Genomic DNA, 25,563 nt, shown 5'->3' with positions numbered 1-25,563 from the left:
AAAACAATACTGATATGGTAAGTAATCTACCTACACATCTGTTCAATAAATCAAAAAAATTTCCCAGTTTGAATTCTTGCGCAGCCGTGGAAATTTTTGTTAAATTAGTTACTGATTATATTGAACGATTATCTTTGGACACTACTGGTAATGATTAGAGATGAGTGACTTTGCCTTTTTTAGGGTCGAGTCGGGTTTCATGAAACCCAACTTTCTCAAAAGTCGAGTCGAACGAAATCGGCCGACTATCGGGAAAAGTCGAAGGTCCGACTGAAACACGAAACCCAATGCAAGTCAATGGAGAAGCAAAGTCGGCAGGGAATGAAGGACAGTAAACACACCTACAGTGCACATTTCAATGCCAACAACATCAATTCTTATTACTTAAGCTTGTCAACTTTAATTTAGTTTATAAGAATAGTTACGCATTGAAAACTGGGACTTATTTGGCTAAAGTTGTGGGGGGGTAGGGCTGGCTCCAGGTTTTCTTGTGCCCCGGGCGAAAGAGTGTCAGTGGGCCCCTTTAACACATACCACAATTCATGATGCTCCAATACGGCAGAGAAATATAAAAAAACGGACAGTATATTCCTCCATACAGTATTATGGCCACCACATAGTGCACCATACAGAATAATGAGCCCCGTATATTGCTCCATACAGAATAATTGGTCCCATATAATGTTCCATACAGTATATGATGGTCCCCATATAATGTGCCATACAGTATAGGATGGTCCCCATAGAGTAGAATGAGCCCCACATATTGCTCCATACAGTATAATGAGTCGCATATAAAGCTCCATACAGTATATGATGGGCCCCATATATTGCTCCATACAGAATAGGCTCCATATAATGCTCCATACAGAATAGGTCCCATATGTGCTCCATATAATGCTCCTTACCCTATATGATGCCCCATAAATAATGAACCCCATATGATGCTCCAGTATATGATGGGCCCCATGGATGATGCTCCATTATATGATGGAACTATATAATGCTCCATATATAATGAGCCCCATATGATGCTCTAGTATATGATGGGCCCCATATGATGCTCCAGTATATTATGGGCCCCAAGGATTATGCTCCATTGTATGATGGGCCTATATAATGCTCCATATATAATGGGCCCCATATAATGCTGCAGTATATGATTGGCTCCATGGATGATGCTCCAGTGTATGATGGGCCTATATACTGCGTGCAGAATTATAAGGCAAATGAGCATTTTGATCACATCATCCTTTTTATACATGTTGTCCTACTCAAAGCTGTATAGGCTTGAAAGCCAACTGCCAATTATGTAAATCAGGTGATTTGTATCTCTATAATGAGGAGGGCTGTGGTCTAATGACATCAACACCCTATATAAGGTGTGCTTAATTATTAGGTAACTTCCTTTCCTTTGGCAAAATGGGTCAGAAGAGAGATATGACGGACTCTGAAAAGTCAAAAATTGCAGAGGGATGCAGCAGTCTTGAAATTGCCAAACTTTTGAAGCGTGATCACTGAACAATCAAGGGTTTCATGGCAAATAGCCAACAGGGTCGCAAGAAGCGTGTTGATAAAAAAGGCTCAAAATTACTGCCCATGAATTGAGGAAAATCAAGCGTGAAGCTGCCAAGATGCCATTTGACACCAGTTTTGCCATATTTCAGAGCTGCAATGTTACTGCAGTATCAAAAAACACAAGGTGTGCCATACTCAGGGACATGGCCAAGATAACGAAGGCTGGAAAACAACCACCTTTGAACAAGAAACATAAGATAAAACATCAAGACTGGGCCAAGAAATATGTTAAGACAGATTTTTGTAAGTTTTTATGGACTGATGAAATGAGAGTGACTCTTGATGGGCCAGATGGAAGGGCCCGAGGCTGGATCAGTAAAGGCCAGAGAGCTCCACTCTGACTCAAATGCCAGCAAGGTGGAGGTGGGGTACTGGTATGGACTGGTATCATCAAAGATGAACTTGTGGGACCTTTTCAGGTTGAGGATTGAGTGAAGCTCAACTCCCAGACCTACTGCCAGTTTCTGGAAGATACCTTCTTCAGGCAGTGGTACAGGAAGAAGTCGGTATCGTTCAAGAAAAACATGATTTTCATGCAGGACAATGCTCCATCACATGCATCCAAATACTCCACAGAGTGGCTGCCCAGTAAAGGTCTAAAAGAAGAAAAAATAATGACATGGCCCACTTGTTCACCTGATCTGAACCCCATAGAGAACCTGTGGTCCCTCATAAAATGTGAGATCTACAGGGAGTGACAACATTACACCTCTCGGAACAGTGTCAGGGAGGCTGTGGTGGCTGCTGCACGCAATGTTGATCGTAAACAGATCAAGCAACTGACAGAATCTATGGATGGAAGGCTTTTGAGTGTCATCGTAAAGAAAGGTGGCTATGTTGGTCCCTTTTTTGAGAGGGTTTTGAATGTCAGAAATGTTTATTTCTAAATTTTGTGTTATATTGGTTTACCTGGTGAAAATAAACAAGTGAGATGGGTATATATTTGGTTTTTATTAAGTTGCCTAATAATTCTGCACAGTAATAGTTAGCTGCACAAACAGATATCCTCCTAAGATAGCCAAATCTAAAAAAAAAACCCACTCCAACTTCCAAAAATATTAAGCTTTTATATTTGAGTCTTTTCAGTTGATTGAGAACAGTTGTTGTTCAATAATAAAAAGAATCCTCTCAAATACAACTTGCCTAATAATAATTATGCAAACAGTGTATAATGCTCCAGTGTATAATGAGCTCCGTATATGATGCTCCAGTGTATGATGGGCCCCATTTATAATGCTCCAGTGTATGATGGGCCCCATTTATAATGCACAGGTGTATGATGGGCCCCATGGATGATGCTCCAGTGTATGATGGGCCCATATAATGCTCCATATATACTGGGCCCAATATGATGCTCCAGTGTATAATGGGCCCTACCTATGATGCTCATGTGTATGATGGGCCCCATATATAATTCTCCAGTGTATAATGCTCCACATATATTGCTCCAAACATTAAAAAAATGAAATTCCTCTCCTCGCTGGGCACTGCTCTACTCTTGACTCCTCAGCGTCGCTATCTTCCAGTTCTCTGCACTTAGACCGTTCAGACAGAGGGCATACAGACGTGATGTCATCTTGCTCTCTGACCTGAATGACACTGTCAGGAAACGCGGAAGAGGTCACAGCGGTGGAGCAGGGAGAGGTAAGTATTGCAAATGCTGGTGCCCTGAGCAAGCAGGGGGGGCCCACTCATGGGCGATGGCACTGGCACAGGGCTCCTCATAGCACGTCAGTGTCTGTGATGGCAAGTGGGCCCCCACGCCGTCAGAGACACCGGCGTACTGTGAGGGGCCCTGTGCCAGTGCCGTCGCCCATGAATGGGCCCCCCACCTGCTCAGGACACCGCCACTTGCCAGGGTGCGCCAGGTGCTGACGCCGGCCCTGGGGGGGTACAGCCCAGTTAGGGAGGTGGAAAAACTGGCACATGTTGAGGTGTAGGCTGGACGTTCAGCAGCTGCAAATGGAGGAATTGGAGAAGTCGGAGGAAGAGGAGGACAAAGCGAGTCATTTTACTGGCAACCTATGTGTCATCAGGGGAAGGTGGGACAAAATCCTTTGAAACCCATGCATGGTTCATTTTAATGAAGGTGAGATCACCAACAGTTTGGGTCGACAGCCGGGTCCTCCTTTCTGTCAGGATTGATCCAGCAGCACTGAAGACTCTTTCTGATAGCACACTACCAGCAGGGCAAGCGAGCTCCTGTAAGGCATATTGTGCCAATTCAGGCCAGGTGTCCAGTTTACAGGCCCAGTAGTCAAAGGGGAATGAACTGTGAGGGAGAACATCGATAGGGGAGGAGAGGTAATTTTGAATCATAGTTGACAACTGCTGTCTCCTGTCTGTTGCAATCGATTCAGTATTAACAGTCGTGTGAGCGGTCCTCGAGAAATCAGTCCACAACATGGTCATGAAACCCCTGTCTCCAACGCCAGTTCGGCTTTGCGCACCACGAACACCTCTTCCATTTGGCCCAGTACGGCTGGTGGTAGAACCTGCGTCGCTCATGTGTGCTGGGAATGCCTCTAACAAACGGTTTACCAGAGTTGCTTGTTTGTTCGCCAATATTATCTCTAGGTTCTCCTGTGGCATGATGTTCTGTAATTTGCCTTTGTAGCGTGGATTGAGGATGCTGCCAACCAGTAGTCGTCATCCTTATAATTTTGGCAATGCGGGGTCCCTTTTTAGGATCCGCAATACATAATCACACATGTGGGCCAATGTTCCAGGTGTCAATGATGCACTGATAGTGGTGGGTGGAGGAGCACTTTCTGCCAAATCCACATCCCTCCAGTCACGCACAAGCCCTGTACCTGACCTTGGCAAGCCAACATTTTCTCTTGCCCCCCAAGAAGCATCCTCCTCCCCAAAATAATCATCCCCCTCATCCTCCTCCTCTTCCTCTTCTTCCTCCACCTCATCCAGGACAGTTTCCCTGAGCAGACAATGGCTGACTGTCATCAAGGCTTCCCTCCTCCTCTTCCTCCTCCGCTGCAGACGCCTGATCCTAAATGTGCATCAAAGTTTGCATGAGCAGATGCATAAGTGGGATGCTCATGCTTATGATGGCGTCGTCTGCGCTTACCAGCCGTGTGCATTCCTCAAAACACTGAAGGATTTTACAGAGGTCTTTCAGCTTTGACCACTGCACACCCGAAAACTTCATGTCTGCCCTCAAACTGCCTGCCCGTGTATCCTCCTACAAATGCATTACAGCCTGCCTCTGTTCGCACAGCCTCTCAACCATGTCCATGGTGGAATTCCACCTTGTTGCAACGTCTATGATTAGGTGGTGCTTGGGAAGGTGGAGCGATCGCTGCAGCCTCTGCATACGACTGGAGTCTGTTGTGAGTTCATTTTCCCCTCCGTCACTGAGGCCTGGTGAACTCCCTATTCTAGTGAAGGAAGGTAGTGAGCCTGATTATCAGGCACCTGGGACTAATGAAGACGATTGGCTGAGTGGAGTCACTGACTGGATTTAAGGCAGCCTACGCCCTTTCTGCCCTGCGGGTGATTTCTCTGTGGACTCTTGGACACCAGTCTGATTCCTGCTCTCCTAAAGTTAAGTTTTCTGTTTTGCCTTTTTGCATCTAAGATTTGTTTTTGTTTTTCTTGCTTTTTGGATTCTGCCACTCCCTGCTGGAGTGTGCAGTGTTCCGTGAGCTCTGTCTTCTGAAAGTATCTGAGTGCTGATTTAGTTTTTGAAGCTTAGTTGCTTCAGGGCCATTTTTATATCAGCTTGTTGGCTTTTGTCTCTGATAGGGTTTTGGCAGATTGCAGACAGCAGCCTTCCTATCCGTTCCTATCTAGGTAGTTTTTGGGCCCCGTCTTTTCTCAGCCTGTCTTTCTGTCTGTGTAAGTGTTTTCATCTTGCTTCACCGTCATTATATGTGGGGGGCTGCCTATTGCTTTGGGGTCTTCTCTGGGGCAGTTAGATTTCCCTTTTCCTTCTTTAGGCCTATGTATCTCTCCGGCTGTGATCGAGGGGTCTAGGTCATCGTAGGAACCCCCCACGGCTACTGCTAGTTGTGTTGATAGGTTCAGGGGTCTGCAATCTGATAGTTGCCAACTTCTCTGGTTTTCTGGACTTAGCTAGCATTTCTGTTTTTGCCTCCTACGGTGACTCAATCATAACAGGAGTCTACGGGCGAGCGACGGATGTGCGAGCACAGTCTTCGCACCTTATGGAGCAGGGCTGTTAATTCCGGATAATTATTTAGGAAGCACTAAACCACCAGGTTCAAGGTGTGAGCCAGGCAAGGTATGTGTCTTGAGTTTTGCAAGGGCTATGGCCGCCATAAAATTACGGCCGTTATTACTGACTACCTTGCCTGGCTCGATGTAGACTGCCCAGCCATGACTCAGTTTCTTGCTGCAAGTACTCGGCCAGTACCTCCGCTGTGTGTCTGTTGTCACCCAAAGACATTATCTTTAAAACAGCCTGCTGACGCTTACCACTAGCTGTTCGATAGTGGGAAACCTCGTGTACAACACTGGCAGCTGCAGAAGGAGTGCTCGTGCGACTGCTCTGCTCTGTCGACGAGCTTTCGCTTCTGGAGGAGGAGGAGGGTCGAACGCCTACAGCCAACTGTTTCCTCTACTATAGGCTAAGCAGCACTGTTCCACCGCCGCTGTCCCCTGTGGAGCCTGCATCCACCATATTAACCCAGTGCACAGTGATGGACCCGTAACGGCCCTGGCCATGCCTACTGGACCATGCATCTGTTGTGAGGTGCACCTTTCCACTCACTGATTGTTTGAATGCATGGACAATGCGGTCTTTCACATGCAGGTGGAGGGCAGGGATGGCTTTTCTAGAAAAGAAGTGCCGACTTGGTAGGTCATAACATGGGACAGCATAGGCCATGAGCTCTCTGAACACTTTGCTTTCAACCAAACGGAAGGGCATCACCTCTAATGAGATCAGTTTGGAAGTGTAGGCGTTCAAAACCAGTGTACGCGGATGAGAGGATGAGTACATTCTTGTCCTACTCAGAGTGTCTGCTAGGGTGAGCTGGACTTGAGAGCTGCATATGGGGGAACTAGCGGTGGACATGACGAACTGAGAGGGGGTTGGTGGTGGTGGTGGTGATGGCCTAGATTCAGTCTTTCATTGCAAAAACATTGTGATTCCCTGACTGCTTTGGCCTTGCGACGACACCTCAACATTCCTTGCTGGTGTGCTTACCGGTGGTCTTACAGTGGGGGAAGCGATGGAGCGTTGTTGGCTACCTTCAGTCGGAGCAGGTGCACGTGTGCTACCTGAGGTTTTGTAGTCCGTCCACGCTTGCAAGTGCATTGTGTTTACATGTCTAAGCATGCGACTGGTATTCATATTTCGGAGATTTTTCACTCGGCTAAAGGTCCTTCCGCACTTCTTACAGATAACCTTTGCCTCATCAATAGGATTTTGGTCAAAAAAGTGCCACACTGCACTCTTCCTACTATGGGAAAAATTTTGAGGCCTTGCACACTGTGCTAATTTGACCTTCTGGCCAAGCTGTCCTGCAACTCTTGTTTATTTAACACGTTTTTGGACTGCTACGGGCCTGCCAGATAACCGCAGCTGTGATGTTGATGCCTGCTGAGGATCCTCCTCCTCTTCTGAGATATTGCCAGCGGCACCCTCTTCCCCCAATGGATGCCAATCCGGGTCAACAACTGGGTTATCCATCACCTCCTCTTCAATTTCATCTGCACCTTCCTCTGTGTCACCGTGTAAGGTGGTATAGTATATGGGAAGGGGCACCTGAGTTTCATCAGGGTCATAATCGGGCTCAGTAGACTGCGAGGGCAATGCAGTGCTCTGGGTGAATGTACCAGCAGAATCATCTAGCAGTGGCTGTGCACCAGTGCACTCCATGTCATATTCATCTTGGACTGGGGAATTCAGGATTTCACTTAATAACTCAGGTATGGTATGTGAAAAGAGCTCCATAGAGTAATCGGAAGTGTGGTCTGCCGCATCCTTCACTTTTGGTCGTCGTGAAAGACACAAGGAAAGGTGTTGTTCTTGACCAAGAGCCTGCACTGAAAACTCAGTGCTTGCAGTTTTTGAAACTTCAGAAGAGGAGGCAATAGAGCTGGAGGCTGTTTCGGCAATGTAAGCTAAAACTTGTTCCTGATGCTCCGGCTTTAAAAGAGGTTTACCTACTCCCAAAAAAGGGAACCTTCCAGGCCTTCTTGAGCCAGACGATGATGCAGGCTCAACACCTCCTGCCTTAGGTGTTATTCTGCCTTTGGTATAACCAGCAGATGCACCACCACCACCACCATCAGTACCAGCTGCCCCCCCCGCCCATGTCCCCGGCGTCTTCCACCATACTGGGAAAATGTACCAAAAATACCAGCAGATATTTGGTACTGTATGAGGAGCGTACAGCTGTATACGGTGTAGGGGAAAATTTAAATCTCCATATTTATTTCCTGAGTCACACACAGACGCTCTCCCAGTATGAATTTCACCGTAATACAAACAGCAGATATACGGTACTGTATCAGAAGCGTACAGCTGTATACGGTGTAGGGGAAAATTTAAATCTCTATTTATTTCCTGAATCACACACAGACGCTCTCCCAGTATGGATTTCACCGTAATACAAATAGCAGATATATAGTACTGTATCAGAAGCGTACAGCTGTATACAGTGTAGGGGAAAATTTAAATCTCCGTATTTATATCCGGAGTCACACACAGATAGTCATCATGTATTTGTCCGTGATACCAGCCGGTACATGGTAGTGTGTGAGGCGCGTACAGTTCTGTACGGTGTGGGAAAAAATGAACGGTCGGTAACTGTGCAAAAAAAAGAATAAAAGTATTAGTGCTGTGTAAAAAGCAGTCTGCACAGCAGTGTACACACAGCAATGTAGCTGTCAAGCAGCCTAATAACCAACGCTGTTGCACACAAGAAAATCCTCTCCTGTCACTACACACTAACTGTACAGCACAACTGCTATCAGCACAAGCACAGAATCACTTTTCTTTCCTGCCTAACTCTCTCCCTACTGAGAAACAGCGGCAGCAACCTCTCCCTATGCTAATATCGGCAGAAGTAAAATGGCGGTCGGCGGTCAGGGTTTTTACAGCCACTGTGTCGCCACACAAAGCAAGCCAATGTCTTTCTCTAAGATGGTGGTGGCCGCTGCCCATGTCATCTCGTTGCCCATAGTGTGCGTCCTTGCTCATTGGCTGAGAAAAGGCGCCTGCAAGCATTATGGGAAACCCGACTTTGGCGCTCGGGTCGACGACTGCATGGCCGAATTCACGCTATGGTCGGGTTTTACTCGGGGAAACCAGACTTTGGCGAAAGTCGGCGATTTTTGAATCTGACCGACCTGTTTCACTCAACTCTAGTAATGATCCATTGGAGATGCAGGCAATTGAGGATATGCGTTCTTGGAATGATGTCACTTTTAAACCGGCTGATAAAGGCGGTAATCTAGTTATATGGCCTAATTCTCTTTATGAGAAACAAGCAATGAAATTGCTTAATGAAAAAACCTGTTATACAAAATTAATGATTACTGCTTTACAAGCATTTCAACAAGAACTGTTTGATATTTTGGGTTGAGCTTTTGAAAATGGCATAATTCCAAAGAAACTTTATGATACATTTGTGAATCAAAAGCCACGGCTGGCTACCTTTTATTTGTTAACAAAGGTTCACAAGAATGATAATGACCCTCCCGGATGACCTATAGTTTCTGGTAATGAAGGGATTATAATTATAATTTGCTATAACTAACCACAGTTAGTTACTATGCCCGTGCCCATATACCCATCACACATCCTCCATCCCATAGTCCCATGCCCATATACCCATCATACATATTCTCCATCTCATAGTCCCATGCCCATATACCCAACATACATATTCGCCATCCCATAGTCGAGTGCCCATATACCCATCACACATCCTTCATCCCATAGTCCCATGCCCATATACCCATCATACATATCCGCCATCCCATAGTCCCGTGCCCATATACCCATCATACATATCCTCCATCCCATAGTCCAGTGCCCATATACCCATCATACATATCCTCCGTCCCATAGTCCCGTGCCCATATACCCATCATACATATCCGCCATCTCATAGTCCCGTGCCCATATACCCATCATACATATCCTCCATCCCATAGTCCAGTGCCCATATACCCATCATACATATCCGCCATCTCATAGTCCAGTGCCCATATACCCGTCACACATCCTCCATCCCATAGTCCCGTGCCCATATACATATCCGCCATCCCATAGTCCCATGCCCATATACCCGTCATACATATCCTCCATCCCATAGTCTGGTGCCCATATACCCATCACACATCCTCCATTCCATAGTCAACCATTATGACATCATAATGAGCGGCGGCAGGGCTTGCAACCTTTGATGACATCAGCGTCGCCATGGCAACCATTGTGACATTATAATTAGGGGCAGGGCTTGATACGCACACACTGCTTCCCCAGTATGCAAATAGGGGCATTGTGACATCATAATGAGGGGCGGGGCTTGACGCGCACACACTTTTTCCCCCAGTATGTAGATAGGGGCAAAATTGTTTGGTGAATTGGAACGTGCGGGGTTAAAATTTTGCCTCACAACATAGCTTAGGACGCTCTCGGGGTCCAGACGTGTGACTGTGCCAAATTTTGTGGCTGTAGCTGCGACGGTGCGGATGCCTATCCCGGACATACACACATACACACACATACATACATACATACATACATACATACACACATACATACACAGTTTGAGCTTTATATATTAGACTAGCTGAAGAGCCCGGCGCTCCCCGGGCATAGTAACTAACTGTGGTTAGTTATAGAAAATTATAATTATCCTCCGTCCCATGCCCATATACCCATCATACATATCCACGATCCCATAGGCCCGTGCCCATATACCCATCCATCACACATCCTCCATCCCATAGTCCCATGCCCATATACCAATCATACATATTCTCCATCCCATAGTCCCATGCCCATATGCCCATCATACATATCCGCCATCTCATAGTCCCGTGCCCATATACCCATCATACCTATCCTCCATCTCATAGTCCAGTGCCCATATACCCATCACACATCCTCCATCCCATAGTCCCGTGCCCATATACATATCCGCCATCCCATAGTCCCGTGCCCATATACCCATCATACATATCCTCCATCCCATAGTCCAGTGCCCATATACCCATCACACATCCTCCATCCCATAGTCCCGTGCCCATATACATATCCGCCATCCCATAGTCCCGTTCCCATATACCCATCATACATATCCTCCATCCCATAGTCCAGTGCCCATATACCCATCATACATATCCGCCATCTCATAGTCCAGTGCCCATATACCCGTCACACATCCTCCATCCCATAGTCCCGTGCCCATATACATATCCGCCATCCCATAGTCCCATGCCCATATACCCGTCATACATATCCTCCATCCCATAGTCTGGTGCCCATATACCCATCACACATCCTCCATTCCATAGTCAACCATTATGACATCATAATGAGCGGCGGCAGGGCTTGCAACCTTTGATGACATCAGCGTCGCCATGGCAACCATTGTGACATTATAATTAGGGGCAGGGCTTGATACGCACACACTGCTTCCCCAGTATGCAAATAGGGGCATTGTGACATCATAATGAGGGGCGGGGCTTGACGCGCACACACTTTTTCCCCCAGTATGTAGATAGGGGCAAAATTGTTTGGTGAATTGGAACGTGCGGGGTTAAAATTTTGCCTCACAACATAGCTTAGGACGCTCTCGGGGTCCAGACGTGTGACTGTGCCAAATTTTGTGGCTGTAGCTGCGACGGTGCGGATGCTTATCCCGGACATACACACATACACACACATACATACATACATACATACATACATACATACATACATACACACATACATACACAGTTTGAGCTTTATATATTAGACTAGCTGAAGAGCCCGGCGCTGCCCGGGCATAGTAACTAACTGTGGTTAGTTATAGAAAATTATAATTATCCTCCGTCCCATGCCCATATACCCATCATACATATCCACGATCCCATAGGCCCGTGCCCATATACCCATCCATCACACATCCTCCATCCCATAGTCCCATGCCCATATACCAATCATACATATTCTCCATCCCATAGTCCCATGCCCATATGCCCATCATACATATCCGCCATCTCATAGTCCCGTGCCCATATACCCATCATACCTATCCTCCATCTCATAGTCCAGTGCCCATATACCCATCACACATCCTCCATCCCATAGTCCCGTGCCCATATACATATCCGCCATCCCATAGTCCCGTGCCCATATACCCATCATACATATCCTCCATCCCATAGTCCAGTGCCCATATACCCATCACACATCCTCCATCCCATAGTCCCGTGCCCATATACATATCCGCCATCCCATAGTCCCGTTCCCATATACCCATCATACATATCCTCCATCCCATAGTCCCGTGCCCATATACATATCCTCCATCCCATAGTCCCGTGCCCATATACCTGTCATACATATCCTCCATCCCATAGTCCGGTGCCCATATACTCATCACACATCCTCCAATCCATAGTCAACCATTATGACATCATAATGAGCGGCGGCGGGGCTTTCAACCTTTGATGACATCAGCGTCGCCATGGCAACCATTGTGACATCATAATGAAGGGCGGGGCTTGACACACACACACTGCTTCCCCAGTATGCAAATAGGGGCATTGTGACATCATAATGAGGGGTGGGGTTTGACGCGCACACACTTTTCCCCCCAGTATGTAGATAGGGGCAAAATTGTTTGGTGAATTGGAACGTGCGGGGTTAAAATTTCGCCTCACAACATAGCTTAGGACGCTCTCGGGGTCCAGACGTGTGACTGTGCCAAATTTTGTGGCTGTAGCTGCAACGGTGCGGATGCCTATCCCGGACATACACACATACACACACATACATACATACACACTTTGAGCTTTATATATTAGATATATGCAACTGGGGCCATCGCACTATATTTATGGTGGGAACTGGGGCCATCGCACTATATATATCCCATATCTCTATAGTAAGATTGGTTCTGCTCCAATATCTCTGGATTAATCTCAGTTCTGCTCCAAATCTTTGTAGTAAGCTCGGTTCTGCTCCCATATCTCTGTAGTAATCTCGATTTTGTGCCCATATCTCTGTAGTAGGCTCTGTTCTGCTCCCGTATCTCTGGATTATTCTCCGTTCTGATCCATATCTCTGGATTAAACTGAGTTCTGCTCCCATATGTTTGTAGTAAGCTCTGTTCTGCTCCCATACAGTTGTGGCCAAAAGTATTGACACCCCTGCAATTCTGTCAGATAATACTCAGTTTCTTCCTGAAAATGATTGCAAACACAAATTCTTTGGTATTATCTCCGTTTAATTTGTCTTAAATGAAAAAACACAAGAGAGAATGAAGCAAAAAACAAAACATTGATCATTTCACACAAAACTCCAAAAATGGGCCAGACAAAAGTATTTGCACCCTCAGCCTAATACTTGGTTGCACAACCTTTAGCCAAAATAACTGCGACCAACCGCTTCCGGTAACCATCAATGAGTTTCTTACAAGGCTCTGCTGGAATTTTAGACCACTCTTCTTTGGCAAACTGCTCCAGGTCCCTGATATTAGAAGGGTGCCTTCTCCAAACTGCCATTTTTAGATCTCTCCACAGGTGTTCTATGGGATTCAGGTCTGGACTTATTGCTGGCCACCTTTAAAAGTCTCGTTTAAAGAGAATCTGCTCAACTCAAAACATTATTCAATAAACAATCTCGTCTCTTATACCAACGCTTCCGTGAAAGAGGATATAGTCATCGCCAAATCAGAAGAGGCTATAATAGGGCATTACTGTCTAATTGTGATCAATTAGTTTATAAAAAAATTGAAAGAATTTGAAGATCTTCCAACTCAACCGATTAGACTAATAACAACCTTTCATAAACAATGGGATCAATTTACTACTATCATAAAGAAGCACTGGGACGTGTTACATACTGATCCTATTTTTAAAAGAATTCTCCCTAATCATCCATCAATTACTGCGAAAAGATCACAAAACTTGGGTGACAGGTTAGTCCATAGTCATTACTCACCTGGTGGTTATTCTTCTGTTGGTGGCCGATCCGATGTTCAGGGATTTTTTCCCTGCACGTCCTGTAAGGACTGCAAAAATATGATAAAAACCAAGAATTTTCAGAATTTTGATGGTAGTCGTACCTATAAAATTTTACATCATCTTACCTGTTCATCAGAGGGCGTGGTTTATGTGGCAGAATGCCCTTGCAGAAAATTATATGTGGGTATGACCACTAGAGAGTTAAGAGTTCGAGTCAGAGAACACATAAGAAATATTGCAAAGGCTCAATTTGCTAAAGAAGATGAACGATTATAATCTTTGCCTAGACATTTTCAGCAATACCATTGTTTTGACGCTATCAAACTTATCTTTAGAGCCATTGACCAATTTTCATTAGGACAGAGGGGAGGTGGTTTATTTAAAAAATTATCAAAACTAGAGAGCAGATGGATCTATAGATTGCATACTGTGGCTCCATCTGCTCTCAACGAGGGGTTTGGTTTTGGAGCTTTTTTATAATATTTATAGCTTTTTATTTATATTTGTATATAATATATTCCTGGTGTATTTTGGATATACATTATTGGCAAACAATTTGAGTGGGGATGGGTTTTTTTTTTTATTCATTCTTAGTTATTAGTCTTTTTATTCATTCATTAATTTTCATTTTTATTATTTTAGTCTTGTATCTATTGCTAATCCTGTGGACCCTATGTACGATGAATTGAGACGCATTTTCCTACTTCATGATAAATTTTGAAGAACACAGCTGCAGCATTACTTATAATTAAATATACACTCTATTCTGTAATTATCACTGTATATATATATATGTTTTTTTCATTGAATATATATATTTACAACATTTTATTTTATGATGAATTTTTTGGAATATAGTTTTATCGAATATATATTAAATTTATCATTTTTATTTAATTATCATTATTATCTTATTATAAATGTCTTATATATTTATTCATTTATTCAAAGTATTTAATTCCATGCACTTCCTTATTATTTAACCCCTTCATGACCTGGCCATTTTTTGCAATCCTGACCAGTGTCCCTTTATGAGGTAATAACTCAGGAACGCTTCAATGCATCCTAGCGATTCTGAGTTTGTTTTTTTCGTGACATATTGGGCTTCATGTTAGTGGTAAATTTAGGTCGATAATTTTTGTGCTTATTTGTGAAAAAAAGAAATTTGGAGAAAATTTTGAAAATTTTGCAATTTTCAAATTTTGAATTTTTATTCTGTTAAACCAGAGAGTTTTGTGACAAAAAATAGCTAATTAATAACATTTCCCACATGTCTACTTTACATCAGCACAATTTTGGAAACAAATTTTTTTTTTGTTAGGAAGTTATAAGGGTTAAAAGTTGAACAGCAATTTCTCATTTTTACAACAAAATTTACAAAACCAATTTTTTTAGGGACCACCTCACATTTGAAGTCACTTTGAGGGGTTTATATGGCATAAAATACCCAAAAGTGACACCATTCTAAAAACTGCACCCCTCAATCTACTCAAAACTACATTCAAGAAGATCATTAACCCTTCAGGTGTTTCACAGGAACTAAAGCATGGAAAGAAAAAATGGACATTTTAATTTTTCCAACAAAAATTTTCTTTTAGCATCAATTTTTTCATTTTCACATGGGCAACAGGATAAAATCGATCCTAAAATTTGTTGGGCAATTTCTCCTGAGTACACCGATACCTCATATGTGGTCATAAGCCACTGTTTGGGCGCACGGCAGGGCTCAGAAGGGAAGGAGCGCCATTTGACTTTTTTGAATGGAAAATATGCTGGAATATTTAGCGGTTGCCATGTCACATTTGGAGAGCCCCTGTGTGCATAAACATTGGACCTCCTCCACAAGTGACCCCATTTTGGAAACTAGACCCCCCAAGGAACTTATCTAGATGCATAATGATCACTTTGAACCCCCAGGTGCTTCATAAATTGATCCGTAAAAAAAAGTCCTTTTTTTTCACAAAAATTTTCTTTTAGCCTCAGTTTTTTCATTTTCACATGGTCAACAGGATAAAATCGATCCTAAAATTTGTTGGGTAATTTCTCCTGAGTACACCGATACCTCATATGTGCTCATAAACCACTGTTTGGGCGCACGGCAGTGTCCGGAAGGGAAAGAGCATCATTTGACTTTTTGAATGGAAAATTAGCTCCAATCGATATCGGACACCATGTCGCTAGAGTTGAGCGACTTTTGGTTTTTTAGGGTCGCGTTTCGTTTCGTGAAACCCGACTTTTCCAAAAGTCGGGTCGAGCAAGATCGTCCGATTATAGGGAAAAGTCGGGGTCGTCCCGAAACACGAAACCCAATGTAAGTCAATGGGGAATAAAAGTCGGCAGTGAGAGGAGGACAGGAAACACACCTACAGTGCCCATTTGAATGCCAAAAGCATCAATTCTTCTTACTTAAGCTTGTCAACCTTAATTAACTTCATAATACAAGTTACGCACTGAAAAATGGGGGTTATTTGGCTAAAGTTGTGGGGGGGGGAGGGCTGGCTGCAGGTTTTCATGTGCCCTGGGCGAAAGAGCGCCCCTTTAACACATACCACAACTCATCAATGATCATGCTCCGATACGGCAGAGAAATAGCGGTATAGTACAATGAAAAATACCTCACTTTTTACATCTCATGACGAGGCCCATCTATTTCTCCATACAGAATCATTGGTCCCATATAATGTTTGAAACAGTATATGATGAGCTCCACATAATGTTACAGTATATGTTGGTCCCCATGGATGAAGCTCCACTGTCTTATGGGCCCAAATAATGCTCCAAACATAATGGGCCCCCATTTCTAATGCTCTAGTGTATAATGGGCCCTGTAAATGCTGCTCCAGTGTCTGATGTCCACCTTTGGAATGTTCCAGTGTATGGTGGGCCCCATCTATCAATATCCAGAGTATAGTGCTCCCCAAAAATTGCTGTCCCAACATTGAAAACAAACAAATAAGTCTCCTCGCTAGGGAATCCCTGTACTTGTCTGGACTCCTCGTCGTCCCCATCTTCCATCTCGCTGCACAGTATTTCAACCTTGCAAGTGCTGTGATCCTGAGCAAGCAGGGGGGGGCCCACTCGTTGGCGACGGCACTGGCACAGGGCCCCTGATAGTACGGTGGTGTGTCTGATGGCGGGTGGGCCGAACCTGCACTTTCATCTGCAGCTTCCTCTTTGTCACCGTGTAAGATGAAACTGTATATGGGAAGGGTAACCTGAGTTTCATCAGGGTCAGATTCAGGCCGTGTAGCGTGCGAGGGGAATGTAGTGGTCTGGGTCAATGTACCAGCAGATTCATCGAGCAGTGGCTGGGCATCAGTGCACTTGTGTCACCCCCAGGAGTACTATCGCCACAGTGGCATTACCTTCCTCCTAGGGAGTGTGATGTCATGCTTGGGAGCAACGAAGGATCTCTCTAGCAGGTTAACTGATTGGGCGGCGTTATTCCCACGAGTCATGACCCTCCAAACAGCGTTCATGAAGGCAAAGTGTTTGTTTTACGTGGGCAGTATGGTTGCAAAGCTGAACCTTAAAGGAATGTCCAGAAGGGCACCACCAGGAGTGGAGCCTACGGTTAAATTCGACTCCACCTGGGAAACCTCAACCATGCCAGCTACAGAACAGATGCACACATTGCAAGCTTAATTCCGTTAACGAACGAGACTCCGTCATGCCCTGCGGTCTGAGTCCGGCTTACTAGAGGGACACGTGAGGCTCTGGAACATGAGATTGGCCAATAACTGGTGTGTCATGCCCTTACATGTCCGTGGCTGCATGTGCGCTACACTGAAAAGGCCAGCGTTTGTCGCTTACAGGTGCAGATAACCCGCTGAACAACGTTAGTGATGGGGATCACTGATTACAATTATTACCCGCGAACAATGATTTCCCAGTAAGTGCAGGTCAACTGCAGTTCCGGAATTAGGCCTAACCGTCATTCCTGAAAAAATGAAAAACTTACGTGTGCAAACCACAGGTGCTGTAGCTTGCTTAACAGCTCGCCAGCCGTTCTCACGCCCAGTATGGATTACACGTGATTGCACAAAGGTTAGAAAGGGTACCGTATCCCCAGATAACATGTATGGATAGCGTACACATTCAAAATATATGTCTCAGGAGGCAGGCTCAGACAGTGTTAGGCCCAGTATGGATTGCACGTGATTGCACAAAGGTTAGAAAGGGTACCGTATCCCCGGATAACATGTATGGATAGCGTACACATTCAAAATATATGTCTCAGGAGGCAGGCTCAGACGGTGTTAGGCCCAGTATGGATTGCACGTGATTGCACAAAGGTTAGAAAGGGTACCGTATCCCCGGATAACATGTATGGATAGCGTACACATTCAAAATATGTGTCTCAGGAGGCAGGCTCAGACGGTGTTAGGCCCAGTATGGATTTCACGTGATTGCACAAAGGTTAGAAAGGGTACCGTATCCCCGGATAACATGTATGGATAGCGTACACATTCAAAATATATGTCTCAGGAGGCAGGCTCAGACGGTGTTAGGCCCAGTATGGATTACACGTGATTGCACAAAGGTTAGAAAGGGTACCGTATCCCCAGATAACATGTATGGATAGCGTACACATTCAAAATATATGTCTCAGGAGGCAGGCTCAGACGGTGTTAGGCCCAGTATGGATTGCACGTGATTGCACAAAGGTTAGAAAGGGTACCGTATCCCCGGATAACATGTATGGATAGCGTACACATTCAAAATATATGTCTCAGGAGGCAGGCTCAGACGGTGTTAGGCCCAGTATGGATTGCACGTGATTGCACAAAGGTTAGAAAGGGTACCGTATCCCCGGATAACATGTATGGATAGCGTACACATTCAAAATATGTGTCTCAGGAGGCAGGCTCAGACAGTGTTAGGCCCAGTATGGATTGCACGTGATTGCACAAAGGTTAGAAAGGGTACCGTATCCCCGGATAACATGTATGGATAGCGTACACATTCAAAATATGTGTCTCAGGAGGCAGGCTCAGACGGTGTTAGGCCCAGTATGGATTGCACGTGATTGCACAAAGGTTAGAAAGGGTACCGTATCCCCGGATAACATGTATGGATAGCGTACACATTCAAAATATGTGTCTCAGGAGGCAGGCTCAGACGGTGTTAGGACCAGTATGGATTGCACGTGATTGCACAAAGGTTAGAAAGGGTACCGTATCCCCGGATAACATGTATGGATAGCGTACACATTCAAAATATGTGTCTCAGGAGGCAGGCTCAGACGGTGTTAGGCCCAGTAAGGATTGCACGTGATTGCACAAAGGTTAGAAAGGGTACCGTATCCCCGGATAACATGTATGGATAGCGTACACATTCAAAATATGTGTCTCAGGAGGCAGGCTCAGACGGTGTTAGGCCCAGTATGGATTGCACGTGATTGCACAAAGGTTAGAAAGGGTACCGTATCCCCGGATAACATGTATGGATAGCGTACACATTCAAAATATGTGTCTCAGGAGGCAGGCTCAGACGGTGTTAGGCCCAGTATGGATTGCACGTGATTGCACAAAGGTTAGAAAGGGCACCGTATCCCCGGATAATATGTATGGATAGCGTACACATTCAAAATATATGTCTCAGGAGGCAGGCTCAGACGGTGTTAGGCCCAGTATGGATTGCACGTGATTGCACAAAGGTTAGAAAGGGTACCGTATCCCCGGATAACATGTATGGATAGCGTACACATTCAAAATATGTGTCTCAGGAGGCAGGCTCAGACGGTGTTAGGCCCAGTATGGATTGCACGTGATTGCACAAAGGTTAGAAAGGGTACCGTATCCCCGGATAATATGTATGGATAGCGTACACATTCAAAATATATGTCTCAGGAGGCAGGCTCAGACGGTGTTAGGCCCAGTATGGATTGCACGTGATTGCACAAAGGTTAGAAAGGGTACCTTATCCCCGGATAACATGTATGGATAGCGTACACATTCAAAATATATGTCTCAGGAGGCAGGCTCAGACGGTGTTAGGCCCAGTATGGATTGCACGTGATTGCACAAAAGTTAGAAAGGGTACCGTATCCCCGGATAACATGTATGGATAGCGTACACATTCAAAATATGTGTCTCAGGAGGCAGGCTCAGACGGTGTTAGGCCCAGTATGGATTGCACGTGATTGCACAAAGGTTAGAAAGGGTACCGTATCCCCAGATAACATGTATGGATAGCGTACACATTCAAAATATATGTCTCAGGAGGCAGGCTCAGACGGTGTCAAGCACAGTATGGATTTGACGGCCCAGATTACACAGCGGAAGGAGCAGGGAGAGGTAAAGATTGCAAATGCTGGGGCCCTGCCCAAGCAAGGGGGGCCCACTCGTGGGCGTCGGTACTGGCACTGGGCCCCTCATAGTACAGCGGTGTGTTTGACGGCGGGTGTGCACCACCACCGTCAGAGACACTTGATTGCACTATGAGGGACCCTGTGCCAGTGCCCGCGCCCAAGAGTCGGCCTACCCACCTGTCCAGGGCAACGGCACTCGCACTGTGTCGTGCGCTAGGTGGTGACCCCGGCCATAGGGGGGGAGGCAGCACAGTTAGGGAGTTTTAGAAAGTGGCATATGTTGATGTTGGACATTCAGCTGATGCAAAAGGCGAAATAGGTCAAGTCCCAGGAAGAGGTGGACCAAAGCAAGCCATTTTTCTGTCACCCTATGTGTCACCAGGGGAAGGTGGGACAAAATCCTTGGAAACCCATGCATGGTTCATTTTAATGAAGGTTAGATCATCCACATTTTGGGTTGACAGACGGGTCCTTTTTTCTGTCAGGATTGATCCAGCTGCACTGAAGACTCTTTCCGATAGCACACTTGCAGCTGGGCAAGCGAGCTCCTGTAAGGCATATTGGGCCAATTCAGGCCAGGTGTCCAGTTTAGCGGCCCAATAGTCAAAGGGGAATGACCTGTGTGGGAGAACATCGATATGGGAGGACAAGTAGTTTGTAACCATGGTTGACAACTGCTGTCTCCTGTCACTTTCCATCGATGCAGTATTACCAGTTGTGTGAGCGGTATTTGAAAAATCAGTCCACAACATTGTCATGAAACCCCTGTCTCCAACGCCACTTCTGCTGTGTGCACCACGAACACCTCTGCCAAGCTGCCCCCGGCCCGTACGGCTCGTGTGAGAACCATCACCGCTGCTGTGTGCTGGGAATGCCTCAAGCAACCGATTTACCAGAGTTGCTTGTTTATTAGCCAATATTAGGTCAAGGTTCTCCTGTGGCATGATGTTTTGTAATTTGCCTTTATAGCGTGGATCCAGGATGCTGGCCAACCAGTAGTCGTCATCGTTCATCATTTTGGCAATGCGGGGGTCCCTTTTTAGGATCCGCAAGGCATAATCTGACATGTGGGCCAATGTTCCCGGTGTCAATGATGCACTGCGAGTGCTGGTTGGAGGAGCACTTTCTGGCAAATCCACATCCCTCTAGTCACGTACAAACCCTGTACCAGACCTTGCCACGCCAACATTTTCACTTGCCCCACGAGATGCATCCTCCTCCCCTAAGTAATCATCCCCATCATCATCCTCCTCCTCCTCTTCTTCCTCCACCTCGTCCAGGAGAGGTCCCTGAGCAGACAATGGCTGAATGTCATCAAGGATTCCCTCCTCCTCATCAACATTGGCTGCAGACGCCTGCTCCTTAAGGTGCGTCAAAGTTTGCATGAGCAGACGCATAAGTGGGATGCTCATGCTTAGGATGGTGTCGTCTGCGCTTACCAGCCGTGTGCATTCCTCAAAACACTGAAGGACTTTACAGAGGTCTTTCAGCTTCGACCACTGCACACCTGTCAACTCCATGTCTGCTCTCAAAGTGCCTGGCCGTGTATCCTCCCACAAATGCATTATGGCCTGCCTCTGCTCGCACAGCCGCTCCACCATGTGCAGGGTGGAGTTCCACCTTGTTGCAATGTCGATAATGAGGCGGTGGTTGGGAAGGTGGAGCAATCGCTGCAGATTCTGCATACGAACAGAGTGTACAGGCGACTGGCGGATGTGCGCGCACAGTCTTCGCACCTTCTGGAGCAGGGCTGTTAACTCCGGATAATTTTTGAGGAAGCACTGCACCACCAGGTTCAAGGTGTGAGCCAAGCAAGGTATGGGGCTGAGTTTTGAAAGGGCTATGGCTGCCACAAAATTACGGCCGTTATCACTAACTACCTTGCCTGCCTCAAGATGTACACTGCCCAGCCATGACTCAGTTTGTCGCTTCAAGTACTCGGCCAGCACCTCGGCGGTATGTCTGTCGCCCAAACACATCTGCAACACAGCCTGCTGACGCTTTCCACTAGCTGCTCGATAGGGGGACACATCGTGTGCAACAGTGGCAGCTGCAGATGGAGTGCTCATACGACTGCGCTCTGTGGACGAGCTTTCGCTTCTGGAGGAGGAGGAGGAGGAGGGTGGAACGCCTACAGCCAACTGTTTCCTATACCGTGGGCTAGGCAGCACTGTCCCACCACCGCTGTCCCCTGTGGACCCTGCATCCACCACATTAACCCAGTGCGCAGTGATGGACACGTAACGGCCCTGGCCATGCCGACTGGACCATGCATCAGTTGTGAGGTGCACCTTTCCGCTCACTGACTGCTTGAGTGCATGGACAATGCGGTCTTTCACATGATGGTGGAGGGCTGGGATGGCTTTGCGAGAGAAGAAGTGGCGACTGGGTAGGTCATAGCGTGGTACTGCATAGGCCATGAGTTCGCGGAAAGCTGTGCTTTCCACCAACCGAAAGGGCATCATCTCAAACGAGATTAGTTTGGCAATGTGGGCGTTCAAACCCAGTGTACGCGGATGAGAGACTGAGTACTTTCTTGACCTACTCATAGTGTCTGGGAGGGTGAGCTGGACTTGAGAGCTGCATATGGTGGAAGTAGCGGTGGACAGGGCGGACTGAGAGAGGGTTGATGATGGTGATGGAGTTGGTGTTCTTTCTGATGGCCTAGAATCAGTCTTTCGTTGATATAACAGTGGGATTCCCTGACTGCTGTGGCCTTGCAACGACACCTCAACATTTGCTGCTGTGCTAACCGGTGGGCTTACAGTGGGGGAAACAATGTAGCGTTGATGACTACCTTCGTTGTGTTCAGTTGCACATGTGGCACTTGAGGTTTGGTGTTGTGTCCACGCTTGCAAGTGCATGCTGGTTAAATGTCTAAGCATGCAACTGGTATTCAAATTTTTCAGATTTTTCCCTCGGCTAAAGGTCTTTGCGCACTTCTTACAGATAACCTTGGCCTGATCATGAGGATTTTGTTAAAAAAAGTGCCACACTGCACTCTTCCTACTTTGGCAGACATTTTGCGGCCTAGCACGCTGTGATCTTTTGACCCTCTGGACAAGCTGTCCAGCAACTCTTTTGATGTTTGGAACCTGTCTTTGGAGTGCTCCGGGCCTGCCAGATAACAGCTGTTGCGATGTCGATGTCTGCTGTGGATGATCCTCATCTGAGCTATTGGAAGCAGCACCCTCTTCCCCCAATGGATGCCAATCTGGGTCAACAACTGGGTCATCCATCACCTCCTCCTCTATGTCATGTGCACCTTCCTCTGTGTCACCGTGTATGGTGGTATAGTGTGCGGGAAGGGGCACCTGAGTCTCATCAGGGTGAGAATCTGGCTCTGTACACTGCGAGGACAATGTAGTGCTCTGAGTGAATGTACCAGCAGAATCATCCATCAGCGGCTGTGCATCAGTGCACTCCATGTCAGATTCATCTTGGCCTGGGTAATTCACCATTTGACTTGATAATCCAGGCATGGTATGTGAAAACAGCTCCATGGAGTAATCAGTAGTATGGCCTGCGTCATCCTTCAATCTTGGTTGGGGTGAAGGACACAAGGAAAGGTGTGGTTCATGAACATGAGCCTCCAATGACGACTCAGTGCTTTTACTTTTTACAACTGAAGAAGAGGAGGCGATAGAGCTGGAGGCTGAGTCAGCAATGTAAGACAAAACTTTTTCCTGATGCTCTGGCTTTAAAAGCGGTTTGCCAACTCCTAGAAAACTAAGCGTTCGAGGCCTTATGTAGCCAGACGATGACGCAGGCTCAACACCTCCTGCATTCGGTCCTATTTTGCTCTTGCCACTACCATCAGATCCACCACCAACACCATCATTACCAGCTGCCAACCCCCGCCCAATTCCACGGCCTCTTCCACCAGCCTTCCTCATTTTTGGTAGAAATGTAGACAAAATTCAACAAACTATATAGTATGTAAAACAAGGTACAAGGTGTCTATAGGACAGGGGAGATTTTGAATTTCTGCACACACTTTTGGACACTGGACACTTTTGGATTGTGTGAGGCCCAATGAATATCTGAGCGCTATGTGACAGGCTTGATGGCACAGCTGTGACCTAAGTGACTAGAGGATAAGTGAGATTTTGAATCTCTGCACACACTTTTGGACACTGGACACTTATGGATTGTGGGAGGCCCAATGAATATCTGAGCGCTATGTGACAGGCTCGATGGCACAGCTGTGACCTAAGTGACTAGAGGATAAGTGAGATTTTGAATCTCTGCACACACTTTTGGACACTGGACACTTTTGGATTGTGTGAGGCCCAATGAATATCTGAGCGCTATGTGACAGGCTCGATGGCACAGCTGTGACCTAAGTGACTAGAGGATAAGTGAGATTTTGAATCTCTGCACACACTTTTGGACACTGGACACTTATGGATTGTGGGAGGCCCAATGAATATCTGAGCACTATGTGACAGGCTCGATGGCACAGCTGTGACCTAAGTGACTAGAGGATAAGTGAGATTTTGAATGTCTGCACACACTTTTGGACACTGGACACTTTTGGATTGTGTGAGGCCCAATGAATATCTGAGCGCTATGTGACAGGCTCGATGGCACAGCTGTGACCTAAGTGACTAGAGGATAAGTGATATTTTGAATGTCTGCACACACTTTTGGACACTGGACACTTTTGGATTGTGTGAGGCCCAATGAATATCTGAGCGCTATGTGACAGGCTCGATGGCACAGCTGTGACCAAAGTGACTAGAGGATAAGGGAGATTGGATTGCTTTTAAAAAAGCAGTTTGCGGAGCAGTGGGTAAACAGCAATGCCAGCCTGTCAGGAAGCCTTAAAAGGCAGCCCAACAACCAACACCACTGATACACCACAATATAGCCTCCCCTTGCACTGCACACACAGTGACTGGTGTGTTGTGCAGGCCAAATTGCTATCAGCAGCAGAAGCAGTTTTTTTTTCTTCTCAGCAGGACAAAAAGAAAAAATTGGGATTGCTTTTAAAAAAGCAGTTTGAGGCCCAATGAATATCTGAGCGCTATGTGACAGGCTCGATGGCGCAGCTGTGACCAAAGTGACTAGAGGATAAGGGAGATTGGATTGCTTTTAAAAAAGCAGCTTGCGGAGCAGTGGGTAAACAGCAATGCCAGCCTGTCAGGAAGCCTTAGAAGGCAGCCCAACAACCAACACCACTGATACACCACTATATAGCCTCCCCTTGCACTGCACACACAGTGACTGGTGTGTTGTGCAGGCCAAATCGCTAGCAGCAGAAGCAGTTTTTTTGTCTTCTTCCCTGCCTAACGCTCTCCCTACAGAATCAGCAGCAACCTCTCCCTATGCTAAGATCGGCAGAAGTAATATGGCGGTCGGCGTGCACGCCCTTTTATACTCCCCTGCAATCACTTGCATGCCCTTCTGAAAGATGGTGGTGACCCGTGCCTATGTCATCACGTTGCCCATAGTGTCCGTGGATCCTGACTGGCTGAAAAAGAGCGCAAAAC

General features: G+C 46.2%; 1 protein-coding gene across 1 annotated transcript in view; it reads left to right on the top strand.

The window, feature by feature from the left end:
* Positions 1-25,563, top strand: part of LOC141047837 (uncharacterized) — an 81,757-nt gene that overhangs the window by 32,063 nt on the left and 24,131 nt on the right. The window lies entirely within an intron of this gene.

The sequence above is a fragment of the Dendrobates tinctorius genome, unplaced genomic scaffold (genome assembly GCF_039654945.1).
Source record: "Dendrobates tinctorius isolate UK_male_01 unplaced genomic scaffold, ASM3965494v1 ptg000129l, whole genome shotgun sequence".
Classification (NCBI taxonomy): Eukaryota; Metazoa; Chordata; class Amphibia; order Anura; family Dendrobatidae; genus Dendrobates; species Dendrobates tinctorius.
This window is presented reverse-complemented; position numbering and strand designations above follow the sequence as displayed.